The following is a 7,537-nucleotide window of genomic DNA, read 5'->3' on the forward strand; positions in this document are numbered from 1 at the left end:
AGCCAGAGAAAGCGTGGCTCTGGGTGCACGGGAGCCATGGAGCGTCAGCGCCCTCTTGTGACCATGGTCCTTAGGTCGTGTGGCGCCAGCAGCACAAAAATAGGTGGGAAATAGGAGGGAGGGGTCCCCAAGTGGGGCTTTGAACCCCTCCCTGGAGAGGACAGATGTGAGGGAGAACTCAGGGGATGGTCCAAGGCAGGGGAATCCCAGCTGTTTCTCTGTCCCATGCTGGTGGCACAGTTCAGGCCCTGCCATTCTGGCTTCTGCCTCTTATCTGGGCCTCTGGGTACTTCCCATTTAACTTCCAAGGGCCTACCTCCCTAGGGCATGGCATGTATGTGTGCCTGTCTGTGTGTGCACTTGTGAGCACGTGAGTATGCAGCGTGATCTTGTGGACAGTGAGGGTGGGACCAGGCTTAGCTGGGAACTGAGCGGGAAGAGGTGCTTGCCTGGAAGCATCAGGAATCCTGGGTTCCAACTGGTTTCCATGTCTGTCTTGCTGTGCAATTTGAAGATTATCCTTGCCCTCTCTGAGCCTCAGGCTTCCTATCTGTAGTCAGAAGGACTTGACCTTAATGACTTCTAAAGGTCTTTGCAGCTGGGATACTGTCATTTTATTATTCCAAAAGAGTTTGGAGAGGGAGAGTTATTAAGTACTCCATTGGGATCTTCGGACATGGTTTGTACAAACAATCCTGAGGACAGCCCACCTATCCCTCAGCCCTGGCTCCTCCTCCAGTGCCCAGTGTCCTTAGTGATGTTCCTGCTCCAGGTCGGCCCAGGGAGGCCTATGGGTGCAAACTCAGGCCTGCTCAGTGGCACAGTGGTGCCTCCTCTTGATAGAAGGTTCATATGTCCATTCAGAGCCCAGGACCCCGGGCTGGTTGGAAAGTGCAAGGCCAGCAAGAACTCTTCAGTGAGCCCCGCCCAAGGCAGGAGACAGCCTGGAGATGGAGAAACCTGAACCTGGCTGGGCTTCCCCGGAGAGGGAGAATAGGAGGTGAAGGGCACCGCAAGGAGACTGCCTGGCTCAGTGCCCTGAAAATCATGAAGGAGAACAGAGCCCTGGGGTGGGGGAGAGGCAGGGTCACCCTGCTAGATAAATGGATCAGAAAGCAGACAGTGCCTTTGGTGTTCCAGCTAGTTTATACTTGAATTTGTCTACTGCTTCCATATCCTCACTTCCAGAACGGAGGTAAGAGTGCTCCTATGGCAGAGCTGAGAATTAAATGAGTTAACATATAGAAGAAGTGCTTTGAACATGTCCTGGCATCTAGAGACTGGTTTTGTTTTTACTTCTATTTTTAACTCCCAGGAAATCCTGTCCCAGAGGACACCAGTCTGAGGAATCCTAGAATATTCTATCTGGCAAGACCCTTATATTCTAAGACTTCTTAGAGGAATTGAACAGGTGCAAATTCTACTCCTCACCCGTTGCTACCCACTATAAATACAAATGAATAGATTTAAGCTAAGAGAGGGGAAGAAACTTGCCTAAGATCACACAGCAAATCATGGCTCAGCTGAGGTTTCTTCACTGCCTGCCTGACTCTCACTTTTTAAAAATTTTATTTTGTGATGCTGGAAATGAAATCCAGGCCTTGCACATGCTAGGCAAGCACTCTACCAGTGAGTTACATCACCAGCCCATGACCCTACCTTTTGTCCTTTCCCAGATAGGTATCCTCTGGTGCCCTTGCTTGCTGGTCCTGGCCCTGAATCTTAGATGGATCTTGGCAGTGTCCCAGTGGCTGGACCACAGACCTGAGCCAAAGAGACTCTCCTTTGGTTTGTTAGAGGTCCAATCTGGCATTGAGTTTGGCTCCTTACTCCTATATCCTTTGGAGCCAGAGTTTTCCAGTTTGAACCTTAGAGGTCACTTGGTTCCCCAGCCTCCCATCCTGTCTGCCATCTGCTATCACTAGCTTCCTGATGGACACCTTCTTCCATCTCTGTACCCTTCAACCCCTTTCCCAACCTCCCACCTCTGACTCTGCTCTTCCATGGGGGTATTTAACCCCAAATAACCTAGACCATCCCTGGTTTCTTGTCCCATTTCCCTGGGGACTGGCTGTGTCTGGTTGAAAAGCTTGCTCGGCCTGGTGATTGACATTGAACAGGACAACTGGGGAAACAGAGTCATCAATCCTGTTCAGCTCAGCAGCCAGCTGGCCCTCCTGCCTCGCTACTGCTCTACAAGACCAGCCTCTATGCCAGATTTTGCCTTTTCCCGGTTTCAGCTTAGAGTGGCCAAGGGTCACAAAGCCTGAATATTCTGCCCGGGGACTGAGGCAGGACCCCAGGTCCCTGGGGAAAGAGGCCTCAGGCCTGGGTTACTGGAGGAACCCCCTTATCCTTGCAACGCAGCCCCCTCCCTCCTGCAACCCAGCTTGGGCTGGCCTATTCCCTAGTGCCTGGGCTAGACCTGTTTCCAATGATTCACGTCTATGCATTCCCACCTCGCCCCTGGGAGCCAGCTCTGTACTCTTAATAGATCTTACGGTTAAGAAGTTTTTTCCTGCTACTCAGCGTTAGTGCTTAAAGTGCAGTTACACTCTGAAAATTGACCATAAAATGACACCATGGGGTCCACATTTATCCTCCAGCCACAATTCCAGACCAGCTTGGTTCAGTTTTCAGGTTGAAAAATGGCTTTTGGGGGCTTCAAACTCCACCCAAGTCCTAAATCTGCCTCGGTGCTTCCCCCTTAGTGGCGCCTCCCTCCCCCAGGCCGGGGAAGAGGCAGGCCCTTGGACTGTCGAGGTGGCAAGCTAGGCCCAGCTCAGCTTGGCCAGCTTCCTGCCAGAGCTGGGTGGAGATGGGGGCAACTGTGGGAGTGTGAGGACTCCCCTGTGTATAGGCGGAGAAAGGCCCAGCCTGCTCAGGATGCCTTGAAAGAGCCCCTCTTGTGAGGTGAGGGATCGAAAATAAGCTTCCCTCACCCCCTATCCCTGTCTTCCTGGTAAGGGTAGAGACAAGGCTGAAAGAGAGAGCCTCCTCAGGCCAGAACAGTCAGCAAGGCCTGTGGGAGGTCTACAGGGGCCCTCCTGCCTTGAGGCAAGAGCAACCCTCCATTCTGTCACAATTGTCTGCTTAGTGAAATTTGGTGTGCTATTGGGTTGGGAGTGCTACTCTTCAATTGTTTGACCAGTCCATTTAGTGCTAAGGGCTGGACCCAGAGTCACCCTGAGTCAGACCTTCCTTTCTGGATGACCCTGTTGCAAGTCAGGATAAGAAGACACATGGTGGCCAGGTGCAGTGGCTTGGGAGGCTGAAGCACAAGGATCGCAAGTTCAAAGGCAGCCTCAGCAACTTAGTGAGGCCCTAAGCAACTCAGTGAGACCCTGTCTCTAAATAAAATAACAAAATAGGGCTGGGGATGGGGCTCAGTGGTTGAGTGCCCCTGAGTTCAATCCACAGTAACCCCCCGCCAAAAAAAAAAAAAAAAAAGGGCACCTGACAGTATGGACATGGGGGCCACAGGCTTTCAGGCTGAGTGCCATGGTAGCTCTTAAGGTTCTTGGCTGCTGCCAGGCCCCCACACTAAAGCTCAGGCCGGTTACCTGGAGGAGGACGGGCTCTGTGTTTCTCCCTCCTGTTTACTCTAACGAGCCTGGTTATCTGGTTCCCAAGCCCATAGCAAATTAGAAGCAGTAAATCAGAAGGAGGGCAGAGGGGCTGCTGGAAGCCGGCACACTAAAAGTGTCACGAAGTGAGAGCTGACAGCCTGACAGCAGGGGAGTAGGCAGCAAACTAGTAAAACAGAAAACAACCCCAGCCAGGTCCAAGGGCTCAAAGAAGGCAAACAAGCAGCGGCCATTTAGTGGAAGGGAGTCAACCCTGAGGAGATGGCCACAGCACAGTGCCCGTGATGGTGGGGAACTAATGAGGACAGCCCCAAACCTCAGGAAGAGGAGGCAGGGAAGACAAGGAATATGTTTCCTAAGCATTTCCATCAAAATGAATCATTTGAGCTGGGTATGGTGGTGTGCACCTGTAGTCCTAGCTCTTCAGGAGGCCAAGGCGGGAGGATGGCTAGAGCACAGGAGTTTGAGGTCAGCCTGGATAACAAAGTGAGATCTTTTTTTTAAAATTTTTAGTTGTAGTTGGACACAATACCTTTATTTTATTTATTTATTTGTATGTGGTGTTGAGGATCGAACCCATAGACCTGTGCTTGCTAGGCAAGTGCTCTACTGCTGAGCCACAACCCCAGCCCTAAAGCGAGATCTTGTCTCCAAAAAAAAAAAAAAAAGAAGAAGAAGAAAGAAAGAAAAGAATTATTGCCGGGTGCCATAGTGCACGCCTATAATCCCAGTGGCTCAGGAGGCTGAAGCAGGAATATCTCGAATTCAAAGCCAGCCTCAGCAAAAGTGAGGTGCTAAGCAACTCAGTGAGACCTTATCTCTAAATAAAATACAAAATAGGGCTGGGGATGGGGCTCAGTGGTTAAGCATTCCTAGGTTCAATCCTTGGTACTCCCCCAAAATTATTCATAAAACATACCTACTTCCTGTCCATAGGACCCCAGGCAAGGCAATTTACCCCTCTGAACCTTAGCTGTTTCCTTTGTAACATGTTGGTGAGGACATCTGTCTTTTAAGATTAAACGGAGGAAACCAAAGCCTGCCGGTCCAGGCCCCAGTGCATAGTAGGAGTTTACTACGTATTCCATCCTTCACCATGCAGGTTTCCTGGAGTTTTCAAAATCATGGCTCAGCTGCCTCTCAAAGCTCTCCCCTGTGGTGGAGCCACAACACAGGGGCTTCTGCTCTTAGCCTGTTTGGTGGGGACAATGGAGATGAGAGGTGACACTGCTCTGAGCAGGTCTGATGTGTGCAATTAGATGGAGAAGGAGGAGGACCCAGGGAATAAGAGGTTTGGGGCCTCTGGGCATGGTGGCGCACATCTGTAATCCCAGCTGCTTGGAGGCCGAGGCAGGACAATCTGGTATGGGACTCAGTGGTTGAGTGCCCCTGAGTACAATCCCTGGTACCAAAAAAAAAAAAAAGAGGTTTGGGGCCAAGATGTGGGGAAAGGCCAAGAAACCCCCTCTGTCTCTGCCTCTTCCTTTGATCTCCATAGTCTTCCTCTTTATTAGCGGCTCCCCTAGCCTTCATGATGCCAGTCAAGGGCACTTAGTACTCAAGCCAGAAATGGTAAGGAGGGGCCCACCTCTGGGGCAGGGGGGAGTCAGGTGCCAGCAAATGTCATGGGAAAAGCACCTGCTGTGTAAGCAAATCTGGCTGTGGTGGCGTGCACCAGGTATAACCAGTGTCTGCGGGCAGGTGTGTCCATCTGGTACCTTCTGGCCTGGGCACTGGTATTTCAAGGACATGGGGAACAGGGTCCCTCTGCTCCATCCCAGCTTCAAACTGTCTCTTGTTGTCTTGAGTGAATACCCTCCCCTCTGTACCATGTAGGTGGGGATCAAAGGAGAGGAAGGCTTCTGCTCAGGGACGTCAAGGGTGTGAGAGACAGATGCCTGGATGTATCTCATCCCAGAGACAAAAGTGACATTCACAGGACTGAGAAAAGAGCACTAGGTTTCTAATGAAGTCAGGTCTGGTTCAAAACATGGACAAACGTCATCTTCTGAGCTTCAGTTCCCCTCAAGAATGTGGATTTGGGGACAGACATACCTGGGTTCAAATCAAAACTTAACCACCTCTTCTATAACTCTGGGCATGTCACTTTCCTCTTTCAAAAACATATTTCTTTTTCTACCTCATAGAATTGCTGAAGAGAATACACAAGTGAGAAAACTTGGCCTGGTGTCTGAGTGTAATACATGTCTATAAATAGGCTGCTGTATAGAATGTCATCTTAGATGGCTCATGGACTCCTCAAGCAGTCCTCTGAAGTAGGTCTCTCTCTCTTTCTTTCTTTCTCCCTCCTTCCATCTCTCTTTCTTTCTTGTACTGGGGATTGAACCCAAGGCTTTGTGCATGCTCAAGACCTGTACCACTGAGCTACACCCCCAGCCCAGTAAGTATGGTTATTATCATCCTCACTTGGAGGATGGGGACACTAAGGTTTTGAGGGTAGAAATGACTTTCTTTGTGCCCCATAACTAGAAAGCAGCAGAAGTAGGATTCAAACTCAGGCAGCATGACTTCAAAGCTTTTACCAGCTATGCCAAGATGGGGATTTATTCAACAAATGGAGGCCAAAGTGCTTTATCAGCTCGAGACTTCTGTGTATTACAAGGGGTGGGTGTTGTTTTTATCTATGAATCATGTTAGCAGCTAGGCCCCAGAGACACCCCTAGGCATTAGGCTGCTGAGTAAGACCCTGTGAGTCCTGAGGGTCTGGGCCATCTCTTCCAGGCCTCCTGCTTCCTGGATTATTGATGATCCATTTTTCTCTGGGCTCCAGGCTTTGTGTGTGAAGCTTCTGGACTGGCACCCCATCCCTACCAAGCTTGGGATCCCAGCTTGTGGAAGAGTGTGGCTCAGCACCCCTGCAGCTGCCAGAAGGGGACATCAAAGGGGGAGGCGGCTCTCTGCCTTGTTTTTTGAGCTTGTGGGTTTTGTGGTGCACATCAAGCATCTGAAAAAGAGACAGAGACTGGCAAGCAGGCGGGACAAGGAGCTGGTGGGCTGGGACAAGCTCAGGGAGGGGGAGAGTGGAGGAAGGAGGGTGACAGGAAAATGTGGCAAAGGCCCTGAGGGAAGGAGAGAGGGAGGAAAGAGGTGGCTTTGGTGTGGGTAGCTGGGAGAGCTTGCTCCTTGTGTTACGCTGTGGGGCTTCTGGAACAAGGCCCTTGCAGGACTGGGTGCTTACTTACCATCAGTCTGCTGGAAGGTTGGGGCTACCATTGTTTGATATTTCTTTAATTCATTCATTCATGCATAAATGTATTCATTCATACATTCCCCCAGCAGCCACTCACTGAACCAACAAGTATGGAATAGCGGTTTCAAAAAAAGAGTTCTAGGGGCTGGGCTTGTGGCTCAGTGGTAGAGCACTTGCCTAGTACATGTGAGGCACCGGGTTTGATTCTCAGCACCACATAAAAATAAATAAATCAAATAAAGGTATAAAAATACAGTAACATGTTTTTTAAAAAAGAGTTCTGGCACATGCCTGTAATCCCAACTGCTCGGAAGGCTGAGGGAGGAGGATTACAAGTTCAAGACCAACTTCTGTAACTCAGTGAGTCCCTGTCTCAAAATAAAATTTCAAAAAAGGCTGGAGATGTAACTCAGTGGCAAAGTGTCCCTGAGTTCAATCTCCAGTATAGCAAAAACAACAACAACAAAAAATCAAATTAAAAATAATAAAAATTGAACTCAGGAATAAGACTGCTTGCATTAAATCCTAGCTATACTTTTTATTGGCTGTGTGACCTAGGTTGAGCTGTTCCCCCTATTATGCCTCAGTATCTGCATCTGTAAAATGGGTATAATAGTACTTATCTCAGAGAATGGTTGTGTAGATGCAATGAGTTATTCCATGTAAAGTTCTTAGACTGATGCCTGGAACATGGTAAATTCTTAGTAAACATTGGGGCTGTGGCTCAGTGATAGGGGGC

The sequence above is a fragment of the Marmota monax genome, unplaced genomic scaffold (genome assembly GCF_021218885.2).
Source record: "Marmota monax isolate L192 unplaced genomic scaffold, Marmota_monax_Labrador192_F-V1.1 WCK01_AAM20220418_F8-fsc00375, whole genome shotgun sequence".
In the NCBI taxonomy this organism is placed as follows: domain Eukaryota; kingdom Metazoa; phylum Chordata; class Mammalia; order Rodentia; family Sciuridae; genus Marmota; species Marmota monax.